Source organism: Podarcis raffonei, chromosome 12, assembly GCF_027172205.1.
Source record: "Podarcis raffonei isolate rPodRaf1 chromosome 12, rPodRaf1.pri, whole genome shotgun sequence".
Classification (NCBI taxonomy): Eukaryota; Metazoa; Chordata; class Lepidosauria; order Squamata; family Lacertidae; genus Podarcis; species Podarcis raffonei.
The window spans coordinates 51,004,713-51,020,643 of NC_070613.1; the positions used below are offsets into that span (position 1 = coordinate 51,004,713).

Consider the following 15,931-nt stretch of genomic DNA (forward strand, 5'->3'; position numbering starts at 1 on the left):
GCTTGAAATCTCTTGGAAGCCTCGCTTCCCTGATAAGATTCAGGACGCGTTGGCAACATGGGAGCATTCTCAAAATGACAGCTCAAGACATCCCACCCTCACGCCAGAGATCCTAGATGATAGGAAAACTTCAGAAAAGATGCTTTGATTTGACAATGGAGTTGGAGAAGCATGGTAATTTCAGCTGTCTTTTGCCATTATGATTATCGGAATATTTCCTTAGCACTAGTGGTTTCCAGATAGTGTGTAAAAAAAGGGGGGGGGGAAATAAAGCATTAAACTTTCTTAAAATTGTCAGAAAGACAGTAAAGCATCTTGTGTTGTTTTCAGGTATTCCTAAGGCTGTGTTTCGATTTGGTAGAAAGTAGTACATTTGGGTTAGCATCCATATGATGTCATGGAAGAAATAGCTTTGCAGCTTGCTGTGTCTCATTTAAGTATCTGAAATTAAAAGTCAGCCGTCTGAACTCTGCTGTGTTCATTGCTTGCAGTTACTTCATTGCTATTATGTTACACTTTTATCTGAACATTTGTATCCACCAGATGCTTTGTTTTCTTGGGGATAAACAAAGCATGGGTTCGTTCCACCATTCTTCTGTTGTACAACCAGGTTCATGTTGAGAACAACTTTTTCTTCTTCTTCTTTGTGAAAAGTACCATTTCATCCAGAACTCTGTGAGCCAGAAGCATTTTTCTGAACTGTATGCTTTCTCCTTTTCTGCTGCTGTGTTTAAATCCATCAGTGTTACAATTGTCCATATTGTGTAAGGCAACAAGAGAACTATATTGTTTTATGACTAACTGGATTGGCTTGTCTGTTGTGCTGTACATTTTTTTAAAAAAAAACTTTAAAATTTTATGTTGCTTTAAGTATAAGAAGGGTAAAATTTGTGTTGTCTGTTTGTTTTGCTTTTTTATCTGCATTGCTTAAAAATTTAACTGAATACTGTTCTTAAGAGAGTTCATCATGGATTGAGGCAAGCTGCAATGTGCAATTAAGGCTTGCAAATAACTAATCTTACATTGACTTTGCTCTCAGTTTCCAACTGAGCCTGGTTACCTTGAGAACTGTAGCCTTAGCTTCGTTAGAGCATTCTCCACTTGGGAGTTTGGGTGTGTTCTATTTGTAACACTACTTAATGAAGAAGAATCTCACTCTGCTATAGAGAAGCATAATGGACGAGGAGAGCAATGATTGGCTGTGGCTACTGGGGGAAAAAAAGAAAAAGATTGCAAAGGTAAAAGCGGTCTGCGGGTTGTGGTGAATCATCATTCCCAATTCCATTTATGTTATTATGCTAGGCAGTATTAAGACAGTATATTTTTAACAAATATTTTCAGTGCTTGGGGAGAGTGTGCGGGATAACTTATATGAAAGATATTTTGAAGTTGTAATGGAAAGTTGTTGCTCCATCTGGGTTATTTTATGTTGTACAAACATATATTAACACTGTTTCCCCCCAAAATTTTGCTAACAAATATTTTCTGGAATAGCAATGTTAAATAATTTTGTTAATATAGGCAATTCTATATGTGTCAATTGCACTATCATGCTATGATTGTGTAAGACTTTGAAGTTTATTCAATTTCTGTCATTCATAATCATTGCTTCTGGTATTCGCAGAAGGTAACAGCGGCAAACCTCTGGTGGTATTTATGGATTAAACAAAAGGCAAATTGTAAATTTGCATGGAAGGTCAACATAATGACATGTGTGCACATTGTTAGAGTATCATTTCATAAATCTGATGCATGCATCTGAAGTATTTTCAGAAGTTCTGTCTGTTGTATAAATAGGCTAGTCTGTTTCATGTAAAAACATTTTTCTTCTGTATTCTCTACCTAAAGTATTATAAATGTTTATTCTACATAATGTTTAACATTTCAGTACTGTGAACCAGTGCTAATGTGCATCTTAATTTGTGTGTGTGTTATCCTTGTTGACTAAATCTGGCTTAAGTGACATAAATAAGTGTTACCTGTCTAAATCAAGTTTCGAAGTCTGTTGGGTGTTTACTTGAAACAAAGTGTGAGCTAATTAAATGGGGCTTACTCCCTATATGTGATAGTAACTCAGCCTTCTGCAATATGAAGGCTTGTGAGCGTGCGTGTGCTCACAAGAATATTAGTGTCTGTACCTTACAGGGCAGTCCTAAACCTTGGGTATCTGCAGATATGATTCAGGTGAAAGGATATAAAACGGATCAGAAAATTGTATATGGAAGATATATTGGGATTTGACTGGGCAATTCCAGAGTAGCCAACTGGGACAAATAATTACTTGTCTCAGATAATCAGACAAATACATTGTTTTCAGATAACGCATTAACACTTCTCCATTTGCCCAGGCATAAGGATGTATCCATTTTTGGAGGACTGGCTACTTTATGCAGTATTTACTATAAATTGTCTAGAGAATGAGTTTTAGATCTTTTAAACTATCGACCATGATTGTCAAGGAGAAAGAAGCTACCATATGTTGTTCTTACCCATCCCTTCCAAAATGGGCATTTATGCTAAAAGGAAGGAGAAAGGTCCTTGTGTTAACTGGGGACAATGAGAACAGCTTAGTTAATATAAAAGGAGAAGGGTGTCTGTCATAGTTCTAGAATGTGACCTGAACAGTCTAGGTCTGGAAATTTGCTATGGGCATCAAAGTGCCAGAAAATGCCATAAAGTCTAGGAGCTAATAATATGTGACAAGGTTATCTGACTTTGCAATAGGTTAGTTGTCATATTTTATGCACACCCAGCTCCACAACAATGGACAAAAAAATCTACTTAAACAATCTGAAATGTAATTTTGGCAGTTGTTTTCATTGGATCAAGAACTGATCTTTCTGGGAGTTTGCTAAAAGAGTGAAATGTCCCTTGCATATCGTAAGTCTACATAGGGAACACAAATTGATTTCCCCCCTTTTCTTACTAATGCAAAGAATGAGAGGGCAGAAGCAAAATAACTACATAATATTCAGACATATTTTTCATTGTCTTAGATTGGAACTATGGGTTTAAGAGGAATCCTGTTTGGACTTACTTTTCAGAGAAAGAGCACAATTCAATAATTTTTTTGCCTGACATTATGCCCAAAGAGTAGGTGATCTGGACTATAGATGATTTCTGCACCATGTAAGAACAGATGAGTAGTCTTGCAGGATCAAATCAAAACCCTTCTAGTCCAATATTCTCTTTCTAATAGTGGCCAGCCAGATATTTCAGGAACCAAAGCAGGGTATGAAAGTGATAGCCATGTCCTGTAGTTTTCTTCCACATTTCTGTGTGCAAAATTACACTGCTTCTGAACATGGAGATGCCATTTAACTACCATGGCTTATATAGAAATCTATATGCCACTTCACTGAAAGCAGGAGATTAGTCAGTCTGAGACTGGCCAGTTCTCTACCATACAGCACAGCAAATGGTAAACCTCAGTACCAACAGATCTGTTCCACTGTTTATAATTCCTTGGACTCTGTCGAGCCACATCTGCCTTGGGCCAAGTGATATTGTTTACACTGTTCATAGTGCAAGACATAGTGAAGTGAGTATAAGAGTGGCATAATATAGCAAGACTGCTTTCTGAAGGGAGAACCATAGCTTATTGGAGTGGGAACATTTCTAGCCAAATATGTTTCTTAAATGATAATTTTGGTTACTTTTTAGGATAATATTCTGAATGATTAGAAAGAACTGCATTACCAAAAATAATCTCTTAGAGGATTGCATTCCAGTAAAGCAGTTTTTGGGGGGTGAGGAATCTCTAAAGGTTAACTACAGTGATTAGAATACTATGAACTTAATTTTTTTTGCTCTTATTGATTAGTTGAGCAGAGTGTTTCATGCAAAAATTCTGTGATGGCATCATTTCAACTGTCATAGTCATCTAAAGAATGCATACAAAATGATAACTGCAAAAGAAACCTTAATGTCTTAGAAGCATTTACATTATTTCCACATTAGGCACTTTTAATTTCCCCTAAAATGTCTTCAATGTAGAATCATTGTCATGATGTATGTACAGTTTTCCAATACTGTGCAAGAGATGCCTGAGTATTAAGGTTTTGTATATGGATGGTTGAAATTGTATTTTGAGTATATCAGCACCCAAAAGGATGTAAACACAAGTATGGTCTCTTCCAACAAGACGATTTACTTTGGATCACACCCTGGTTTTTATTGTTTAAAAAACAATGGTCTCTTATCTTAAGAAAGCAAGTAAACCTATAAACAGTTTGTTCAAATGTGAGATATTCTATTTTAAATAGCTGGCCTCGAGACAGATAATTTGACATAATCATAAGCAGTATTTAGTGGAGATATTGCATTAATATTTTGACTCATCTTTTCTCTCTTTTTTTTGGCATTTTGGCAATTACCTCTTTAAATATAAACCCCAAGTGAATCCAGATGAAAATAAGGCATCAGGAATCATTTTTTTCTTTTTCTTTTAGTTTATTCATCGTTCTTGATCGTGTATTCTTTAAAATCTGCGTATAAAGATTATATTTTTCTTCTTCTCATCAATATAACTCAATATAACTTGTGCTTCAAGCAAAATACACTTCTTTTGAAAAACAAATATTAATTTGTTTTTCTCATATGATTTTCATATTTTGCTTGGAGCACAAGCGAATTATGCCAACACAATAAAGGACAATGCAACTAAGCACTATACCAAAACTGCATTGACTAAAGATGTTCACATCTTTGGCATGGTAAAAGGAATATATTGTCAATGAACTGGACACAGTTATCTGCAGAGGAGCTCTTCCCTTCACCTTATCTCCTTTCTCAAAAATGAGTCACAGGTGTTTTTAGTTTTTATTTTTAAAGAAGGCAATAGGAAAGCTTTACCTTTTTGCTTGTTAATATGCTTCCGTTTTAGCCTGTTGCCCACAAATTAGCTGCAGGTACATTATAATCATTTCATAAATATTACATCTGCAGTAGAATGGAAAGTCTTATTAGGCCACTGCCTTTTTCTAAACTAAGGCTTTTGGAACTTGGGAGCCTAATGAGCAAACTTAAATGGTCATTTGGGAAAGCTTCCAAAACACGAAAAGATCACTTAGGAGGCTTTTTTGGTCTCTGTCTCGATTCTCCTCATTGCAAAGAAATGTGTACAACAAAATCGTGCAGCTCCTCTCTGCCTTCCAGGTTACACAATACAGCTGCATCTGGTGTTTGTGCCAAACATTAACCCCCAAAGCCAGATAACTTCTTCTAGTCTTAGCTAATATTGGAGGCATGACTACATAAGGAAAAAGAGTAACCTACAAAATGCCGTCATTTTAAAGAAAATTTCTTAGGATCATAGAAGGTGACCTTATATCAAGTCAGATCAGGAGATAGCAGGGACTGAATTTGAGACCTTTTTCATGCAAAACATATGCCTTACCCGTGAGTTACAGCGTGTTCCTTTCCTAGAAAGGACCGATCACCAAGCCTCTAGTGCAGGCATCCCCCAACCCGGCCCTCCAGATGTTTTGGGACTACAACTCCCATCATCCCTTGTTAACAGGACCAGTGGTCAGGGATGATGGGAATTGTAGTCCCAAAACATCTGGAGGGCCGAGTTTGGGGGTGCCTGCTCTAGTGCTTGGCCCCTTTTCTCTCTCCTTCAGTTTGCCTTCTTCTACTTCTGTTGATCTTCTACATTTCTTTCTTTTTCTCTCTGGTTCCCAGGTGCTTTTGTAACTGGATTGGGGTAACAAAGAGGTAGTACCCATATGCAGAACAGGTTTCCTTGCACCTAGCAACTTAATCAGAATCCTGGCTCTGTAGCGCACACCCTGATTCCTTTGAGAGGTTCCAGCATGTGGTTCGGTATGCTGAGTCTATACTTACTACCTCGTCTTATTGTACCTGCAGTCTTTCTCATATGAAGATGTATTTGTCTTTAAAATATGTCTATGGATTGTATCCAATTGTGTCCATCCACTGATGGAGAACTCTTTGATCCAGTGGAGAATTTGATGAGCTAAAAGGGTGTGTGTGAAATTATGGAAATTTCATAATTATGGAATAATGGAAATTCCACAATTCCCACCTACCACACTGTACTGAAGGGTCTCCCAATCCCCTTGAACATATTTGGGGTGGGCATAGGAAGCTGCAGAGGGAAGGGGGATTCAGGGAAAATAGCCCCCTTTCCACTAACTCTGCTGGATCAAAGAACCTTTAGAGGAATAGAACTTTAATACAATCCTTTAAATCTATTTCCCACCTAAAAGAAATCTATCACTATTCATAATTATTAATGTTTTGGACTTAGCAAATGAAACTTTAGTTAAAGTTGACCTTTAGCTTGGCTTCTAGCAAAACCTACATTAAATCTTCTCAAAATCTAATTCTTAAATAAGTTCAGCAAAAAATGGGCAGTGGAGAATGAGGTGCTTGTTTGGTGAAATCTACATTTTACCTGCCAGCAGGTGCTATGGCCTTTACACTTTGAAAAATAAGTGGTTGAGATCAGCTACCTCATTTAGACCACCTCAGTCTTAATGCCGTCTGATAATGGGTTGACCTGCAGATTGGACACATGTTGAATAAATCATTCTGAGGACTGAGCAGTCTGCAGCTCAGGAATGTGGCCAAAGGTATAATTTCAATCACAAAAAGTTATTTGATCCATCAAAGGCTTCTGTGAATGAAAGGAGGGAGGCATTCTTCCTTTCCCATTCAGCCCCTCCCCATGCCATGCGGCCCCTCCCCCTGTTCTACTATACCAGAGGAACCCCCAACTTCCCAGGGCAGATTTTGGGAAAGGGCACAGGGAAGGGAAAATAGTGAAAATCACCTTCCTTCTTCTGTTCACAGAAGCCGCTATTGGCTATAACCCTTAGTCATATGGTGACTGCCACTCAGATGCTACCACTCTGTGGGAGGGGTGGGGGTGGGGAATTGAAATTTGAAATTTACAGGATGCATTTTTACAAGGTTATCAATCTGTTAGGTTTTAAGAGGAATGGCTTAGTAAGAGTGATTATTATTTTTTTGGCAATTTCCCCTGGAAGAAAAATATACTTGCCTCACTCATTGAAACAGAATGTTTGAGCCGCTAGATGTGTTTTTATGTGACATTTAAGGGAAACAATCCAAAGCCTGAAATTCAGGCGATTGCCCACTTATGTGCTTTCTACTTAATGCATGACCAGAAATGTGTGAAAGACCAGCTATTAAGAAATGCTGGAAGCCTGGTTTGTAGGAACAGGATGTCTCCCCTCTCTGCCCCAACTTCAGCCACTTGGGAAGGGGGAGCAGGTATGCCAATCTGCCTTGGCAGATACATCTTCCTGTGGAGGCTTCAGTGGAGACTGGGAAGGGCTTTGATCTGCTGTGGAAGGAGACAGAACTAAAGGCAGCAGCGACTGAACAAGAGCCTGAACAGAAGGGTGTTGTCTTCTCACCTAGAACCAGGCATCCTGCTCACCCTGATAGAGTGTGCATTTTAAGACTAGGGACTATTTCATGCTTAGTTGTTCATCGCTTCAAGTTGCTTCAAGCAGTGACTTGCATGTGTGACCAAGTCTGCAATCCTGTTCTCACTTTTTTGGGAGTCTGTTCATGTAAACCAGGACTGTCCAACAGGTCGATGCTGATGTACTGGTCGATCGCGGCATGTCCCTGGTCGATCCTGGTTGATCGCGCGATGGTGATTGATCGACCAAAAAAGTAAAGGTCAACAACTCTGGTCATCCTCCCCCCAAAAAGCTGAACAACTCTGGTCAATCCAATGGGTAGATCACTCTTGGAAGTTTGACACCCCTGATGTAAACCAATCACCAAATGCCACGGACAGATATTTCATTCATACATCAAACTCTATACGTCTCATTTCCACCAAACACAGCCTTCAACGTGTGGCATACAACAATAATAAAGTCACATTGTAAAACAATATAATACAGTCAATTGATAACAATAAAATACAATTTAAAACATGTTGTTGTTTTTAAAAAATGGAAACTGTTAAGAGCAACAAAGAGCTGGAATGCAGCACACTCCAAGAACATACACAAGCTTTCTTGAGAGCTTGTCCCATGAGGATATCAGAGAAATAAGTGAAAATACTCTATCTGTGTCGAGGAGAACTTCACTTCTGACACTAGACAAACCTGAAAGAATTGTTCTCCAAGACACATCCCAAGGGGGTATGTTATATGGGAGAAACATTTTCCTATGATATTCTTCTCATGGGCTTTTTTATGTGGAATCCAGTATCTTGGACCTAGTAGGGAAAAACCATGAATACAATGCAGTGCTCTTTAGTTGACTTGCTTAAAACCCTCAACTTAGCGCTGAAATGATGTCAAATCAAGCTATGTATGTTTATGTGCATGTGCGCCAGCAGGGGCACATTTAGGGAAGGGAGATATATTGGAGCACATGGGATTATTTGTGAGGCATGCCTATATTTCTGGCCAACGTACTGGTTGCTTAGTGACTTTTGTTATAAATGATGAAACAGATCTATTCAGGAGGTATGAACATTGACCCTTGTTGATAACATTGCTGTAGTTATGGGATATAAAGAAGTAAGTACAACAGTTGCCCTCCCCTTTGATATTGATTATCTCTAAAACTAGGACTTTCCTGCACTGCAGGAAGTTGGATTAAATGACCCTTGGGATCCCCTCGACTACAGTTATATAATCCCATGACTTCAGATTTTGCTGAGACTCTTACTACTCTTAAAACATTTTATACTCCTGGAATATGAAATGATACCCATGATTACAGGAAAGAGGAAGCATATAGAAGATACTGGATTACGCAATGTTGTAACATGTTTATATGCACATCGATTTACTGCAGCAACAGTTCCCATCAGGGATTGCTCCCAAAGAGAAATGGGACCGAAACCTTTTCTTCAGGGAGCTGGTTTAGAAGAGAGGGCGAGCACACCTTATCAAGATGTGCTTATTTATGACTCACAAAGTATTATATTTAATTCAACTTTACAATGCAATTTAACCAAAATATTGATGCTATGGCTGTAACCCATGCAGTTTGCATATCTTTGGCCCATAATGTCTGATCCATTACTAGCTCTGCTGAAGTAGAAATTGGAATCTGACAAATCTGCTAACTTCCAAAGCATCAGTTCTGAACATAAACATCTTGTGGACTCATTCTGACACGGTGAATTTTAGATTTTCAAATTTCTAGTTCATTGTTCTGATATATATGTATATATTCAAAATATCACTTCAAAATTACAAATCTACATCTGATTATATAAATTCATTTCAGTTCTACAGTCTATCCTGCAAAACAGGAGGGATAGTCTGTTGCAGTCTTATATCTCTTTCAGTTTCAGATTTCTTAATGTGTTTGTTACCTCCTGTTCATTTTAATGCAGAAATGAATGCAAACAACAATAAAAACACATGGCACACTTGTTCATTTATATGTAATTTCAAGATGAAAGGCAAATGCTTTTACTTTTACATGGCCTTGATCTAACATATGTAATTTCCTGAACACAATCTGAATTTTCTTCCAACAGTTTTGTAAGCCCCCCCCCCCGCTCCATATTCTAAGTGGGGTTTTTTTGAGAAAAGGTTAACTCTTGGTAGGATACAGCAAGATCATACAAAACTAGCCATCTCTAATTACAATTCATATTGACAGATATTTTAATAGCCCAGGAGGAGTGCTGCAGTATGATGGACTTCCATTGACACAGGATTTTAACAAGGGCAAATTGAAAAGGAATGCTAACATTTAATTTCTGATGTAGATTAATAGGAGATATTTTCTAATGCGAATTGTAACTTACAGCAGCATCAGTAGTGCTTAAGTGCCTCCAAGATCTAAGAAAATTCTTGCTATATTTGGAGCTATAGGAAATATGTACATGAAAGGATTTCTGTTCATATGAATATGTAGTGTAAGACAGGACAGGAAACAGGAAAGATATCCTCCTCCTTAACATAAGGAAGGAAGGAAGCATCAAAATTGTGAAAACTGAAACCAGATTCCTTGCATTTAGATGATTTTGTATTTTTTGACATAATGAGCTGTCCCGGCCCCCTTAATAGCTAGGCTGTAACTTTAAATGTCCTCAGACATGGAGAATTAGAGACCTATATTCAATTTATCTTCTCTGTATATGTGTTGGGAATGATATATAGATCATATGGGTGACTTCTGGCTTAGAGGCATTGCCAAATACTAGTGATAAAGGCATGTGGGAATTCAGCAGGGTGTATGAAGGAGCATACAGGTGGATCAATTTGCCTCACTGCGGCAAGCAGGTGTTCCGAGTTTGTAGGATAGGCTAAGAGGGTTCAAGTATAAGCAGGTGTGCAAGGGGTGAGAGTAGAGATCTTGTAGGAGAAACAAAGGTGGTACAAGAAAGCAGTTTTCTACCAAAGCTGAAAGAAGATAAACTGCTGGTAGAGACGATGCGGCCACAAATAGAAAAGGTGAGTAAAAAGGCAAGGCTAAATTGCAGCAAATTGGAGGTATGATATTTCCCATGTACATGGAGCAAGCATTCAGACATAAAACCAAGTCACAAACTGTGGTTTGTTTAGGCATGCAACTCAGAGCACTCTTGCCTTCCTCTTCCTTCAGTCAAACAGGTAAACAAGGTGCAGAGCAGCTAGCTTAATGTTATATCTGAACCAGCACTCATGGTTTGTTTCTCCCAGACAAACCATGGTCAGTAAATCAAAAACTAAACTGGGATTCAGACTGTGGTTCGGAAAGAAACAAACGGGCTGTCAATTAAGATTTAACACTAAGCCAGCCATTGTTAGGTTTGTTTCTGTGCTTGGGAAAGGGAAACGTGAAGTTTGAGAGCTTGAACATCATGCACTAGCATCTAGCTTGTGCACAGTATCATTAAGCAAACCATACATTTTGGCTTAGCGTGACATTTGATCACTGCCAAACCTCAAGCTGGCATGAGGTTTGTCTAGAACTTGGGGATAGGTTGAAAGATGGAGATATACGAAGCCTACTGGAGAAAGGTCATCGGTGTGAATCTGCAGGAAGAGAGATGCCTGCTTTAAAGATGCAAAAGACATTCTACTTTCCCTTCTCTTCTAGGAGGACCATCCGGCACAAAGGCCCATAGTTAATTGCTGGTCTTGACCCTTAAAAAAACAACAACCCAAAATGAAGCCGTTTATTGGGACCTCAATGACTACCTAGGCTTCAAGGCTCGTACCCTGGCTTTATTATTGCCAGCAATGGTTTACATTTCTGCAGAACACTTGAAAGTTAATTAGATTTTATCCAGCTGGCAGTGGTCTTGACCCTGTTGACATGAACAGGACATTTCCCCAGCATTCCTGTTTCTGCCACCAATACATTAATCTTATCCAGGCATAGGCAAACTTAGCCCTCCAGATGTTTTGGGAATACAACTCCCATCATCCCTAGCTAACAGGACCAATGTTCAGGGATGATGGGAATTGTAGTCCCAAAACATCCAGAGGGCAGAGTTTGCCTATGCCTGATCTTATCATTATCCTTCTGCACCTCTCCCCATTTTAAAATGTTTGTTATTGTAGAATCCAAGAAGTCCTTGTCAAATAAGGCTCCTACTCCTACGTAAGGATCCAACTCCTACATAAAAACCCTTAAGGGAAGCTGATATTATTAAAATTCCACTGTGTGTGTGCATTTTCAGATGCATCTAAATTTCCCATTTGCATGCCCTATTGTAAGAGGAAATGAAGTAAAACAACTCTAAAGCCATTTCCCCCTCCAGTGTCTCATTGCTGGGTGGCAGCTAGATTATGGCCGATATGCAAAGTGTGCAGAACTCCAACAGTCTTTGTAAAGCAAAGTTGTATTTCTATGAAGCCTATGAAGCCTATGAAGTCTGAATGATGGATCTACTAACATGTACAGTTCAGTGAGAAAAGGAGGACATAATCTAAAGCTGAGGATGTGTTGGTAAGTGCCCTAGACATGTGGTGTTTAATAAGCTGAAGTCAATTTGAAGCCAGATTTTAAAAATGTGTCAACTCATGCAGTCAATAGAATATCAAAGAGAGTGTCTGGCCACTTAATTGACATAATGATCTTGACAAGTGTTAACTGCAGCGCTCCTTGTCAGCTTACTGAGTCTGTTAACTTGCGAAGACTTGCGTGCCTTAACATCCATTTGTTTGCTCTTAAATAAAAGATAATAGCTATCTGCAGGAGCCATTATTCATAAAGTTCTTGCCTGTCTCTTATTCTGTATGATTTAGAATAGTCTAGAAGTGGCAGAATGCAACAACAATTTGTATGTGGGAATGATAAAGGGCTTTCTGCTGGAATTAGTTCAAGAAACCACCATGTACTGGCACTCCTTGTACAAGGTATAAATATATTTCCTTTTACTTAAAGAAGGGTGGATGGGGTTAAAGGAATGTATTTTCAAATAAAAATGCTCCCCAGTGCTTTTAGAAATTTTATGATTAAGAATGCCCCTCTCTGTGGGAAGTCTGTCTTTAGAGGGGACAATAGTAGTGACGAGAGAAAGGTTATCCGTATGAATGCCTGCAAGAAGACAGACCTTGAGCTCTATGAATACCTTAAAAGCTATGGGCATAGCTATGTTGTAGCCCCTTAATGCCTTCAAAGGGTATGTGTTTCTTTAAAGGTCAGGGGTTCAGCAACTGAGAACATCTTCGCTAAGCGTCAATCTCGCAAGCAGGCACCCCACTAAATAGTTAAAAAGAAAGTAAGTCTTAAATGGAGAAGAGCCCAAGATAAAAGAGATCTCAACAATTCAGTCTTCTTCCCATCATAAAGAACACCTCCCCCTCCCCAAATTCCATGCTCTCCATAAGAACCTTCTGGAGGCTTGGTCATACACAAGCAACTAGAGTAGCAATATTTCCACTTTATTTTTTGCAGCATGGAGCGTCTTGACAAGAAGTGACTATAGCAATAACACCCTAATTTCAAAGCAGAAATCTATCATTGGTATCATCAGCACCTCACAGACCAAAAATTGAGTTGTTTCTGTAAAATATGAGCATTTTCTACAATAGTAGACTAGAAGAACAAAATCAAGTCTAAAGGTGATAATTTCCCCTGATATTTGGGAATGAAATCATCTCTGAGTGCTGAAAGGATGAAATGACATTTACCATCATTTCTCTTCCTAGTTCAGTAGTTATCATGCTGAGATGGAATTGAAACTTTGCATCCTATTGCATTGCAGGAGAAACATGATAACGCACACAACACGATTCCTAGGGAAATATTTTATGGCTGAAGTCCAAGGATTTATGACTGCAACAAAGCTTTGATTATGTCATGCTTTCAGTTGGTACATAGAAAGAAGAGAAATTAAACATATAAGTACTGCATCCCACAAAATCTTGCCGCTTGGCATAGGTGAACTATGCTTCCAAATAGAATTATGTAACAAAATGACGTTTATGTGACATCTGTGGTATATTAATAAGTATGAGCAAGCAAGGGAACAACTGATCAAACCCTTACTAGCAAATTTGCCAGGAAAATCTGAAGCCTCCCATATTAAATACCTTCTGGAGGATAGGTCAAATGATACTACACTGACCGTGGCAAAGTTTCTTTCGGAGGTCGCAAGAAACAAAGACCATCATGCTCTAGACATAACAAAATGACTACCTTGGTCTCTTTCGCCTGTTGTTTGGTTGTGTTAACTGTATCTTGTTTTGAAACTGTTTTGTGGGTCTATGGACCACTATATATATACAGAGGGAGAGAGAGAGAGATAGTTTTCATGATAAAATGATATAAAAAATACATAGGGTTCCCCCCTTCTTTTTCTTGTCTTGTGCATCAGAAGTTGGCATTGTCTTAGTTGTCATCAGATTGCAATTCCAAGCAACTGCTGCTCTCCTTTCAAATAATGAATCTGATAATTTAAAAGACAATTAGGAATACAAAGCTTACTTACTTTTAAAAAATAGATTGATTTTTTGAACCCCTTAGTAGCTTTAGATACCAATTATAATTTTTAAAACCAAAGTATATACCTGAGACAACTGCCTCATTGTGAAATAATGCATTTGTGGAATATATATAATTTGATTTCTAGGTTACGCAGCATGTGTTTATTTGGAAGTTCCACTGAGATGCATTCCCAAGTAAGTAAGCAGAGGACTGCAGCTTTAACACCCTCGTCTTAAACATTTATGATACTGCATTGGCTGCAACCCTGAGAAGTACTTGCATAATAGCATAGTTTTGCTCCACGCTGTTGCAGGCAAACTAAGCCTTAGGCAAGTAGTAGACATCATAGCAGGGGTCAGCAAACTTTTTCAGCAGGGGGCCAGTCCACTGTCCCTCAGACCTGGACTATAGTCCCTCAGGCTGGACTATATTTTTTGGGGGGAAATGAACTAATTCCTATGCCCCACAAATAACCCAGAGATGCATTTTAAATAAAAGGACACATTCTACTCATGTAAAAATACACTGATTCCCGGACCGTCCGCGGGCCGGATTGAGAAGGCGATTGGGCCAGATCCAGCCTCCAGGCCTTACTTTGCCTACCCATGCATTATAGGGTAGACATGGGGAATTCCCCCCCCCTCCCTGCTAAAGGTCCTCAGAGATAAGCTCTTAGGGGCTGCATTCTGGTGGTGGGTGGAGCTAGAACCGAAAGTGGGGAGAGTCTGCAGCATTGCATAGGACTCTCTGACTCTCTCTCTCTCTCTCTCTCTCTCTCTCTCTCTCTCTGTGTGTGTGTGTGTGTGTGTGTGAGAGAGAGAGAGAGAGAGAGAGAGAGAGAGAGAGAGAGAGAGCTGGGTCACATACACAAACGCACAATGCGGAGTAGGAAGAGATTCCCAGCAGTGTGATGTGGAGAGCAAGGGTGGGTCCAAAGTACAGTGGAACCTCAGGTTAAGAACTTAATTCGTTCCAGAGGTCCGTTCTTAACCTGAAACGGGTCTTAACCTGAGGCGCTAATGGGGCCTCCTGCTGCCGCTGCTCTGCTGGCGCACGATTTCCGTTCTTATCCTGGGGCAAAGTTCTTAACCTGGAGCAACCACTTCCTGGTTAACGGAGTTTGTACCCCGAAGCGTCTGTAACCTGAGGTACCACTGTATCTGGAGAGCTGTATTAAATGAGGCCATGTCAGAAAGCTGTAGCCCATGACTTCTCTGCATGATACAACATCACTGTGTCACAAATTTCCCCAGCTCTGCAAGACAACCAGTTACCGTAAACTGGACAAGGCTAGGGAGAACCTCGTTGTGCACATTTTTAACTGTTGATGTTGTCGGGCTTCAGAAAGGATATGTTTCTTTCACGGCAGCCATTTCTTTCACATGCCCTTCTCCAGGGCTTTTTAAAGGGGGTACTCAGGGGTACTCAGTACTGGCAGCTCTTTTCAGTAGGTGGTGTTTTTTTGCTCTGGAACTCTGGTTATGTGAGGACCACCTGGTGCAAAGGTTGATTTTAGGCACCAAACACCGCACCCACTTTTTTCTTCTCAGGCTTTCAAAGGCCATTTTAGTTAAAAGTTTCAATTGCTCTTTTATGTACTGGCCTCAACATTTATTTGTTGTTGGGGGGAGACACACACTTGATCAACCCCCTTAGACTCACTTTTGATGGACAGATGTTTTAAGCAAATAAACAATAATTCAAATCGGAGTGAAGTATTTGAAGCTTGATAAGTATACAGCAGGAGCATCCTTTTCAAAAAGAAAAGAAAAAATAAGTCACCTGAGCCAGTTGTTTACCAATATGGGAGCTAGCTTAGGAAAGAAGAAAGTTCAAATTGAGGGCTGCTTTTCTCTTTTCAAATTACAGTGGTACCTCGGTTTAAGTACTAAATTCGTTCCGGAGGTCTGTACTTAACCTGAAACTGTTCTTAATCTGAAGCACCACTTTAGCTAATGGGGCCTCCTGCTGCCACCGCACACTGATGGATGACTTTTGCATAGAGCGGGACTGACGTACTATGAATTTTCTC

General features: G+C 39.3%; 1 protein-coding gene and 1 non-coding gene across 14 annotated transcripts in view; one reads left to right on the forward strand and one right to left on the reverse strand.

Moving 5' to 3' along the window:
* Positions 1-15,931, forward strand: part of ARPP21 (cAMP regulated phosphoprotein 21) — a 255,503-nt gene that overhangs the window by 81,882 nt on the left and 157,690 nt on the right. Inside the window, exon 1 of one of the 13 annotated variants that reach the window (XM_053359476.1) lies at positions 3-174. The exons of 11 other annotated variants lie outside the window; for them this stretch is intronic. The gene's annotated coding sequence lies outside the window, so the exon portion shown is untranslated. Of the gene's footprint in view, positions 1-2; positions 175-1,030; positions 1,239-15,931 lie in introns of those variants that run through there. One more of the 13 variants, XM_053359479.1, reaches the window with a different exon arrangement.
* Positions 11,129-11,261, reverse strand: LOC128398596 (small nucleolar RNA SNORA33). The gene has a single exon (XR_008327177.1). It is a non-coding gene; the product is annotated as a small nucleolar RNA SNORA33 (small nucleolar RNA).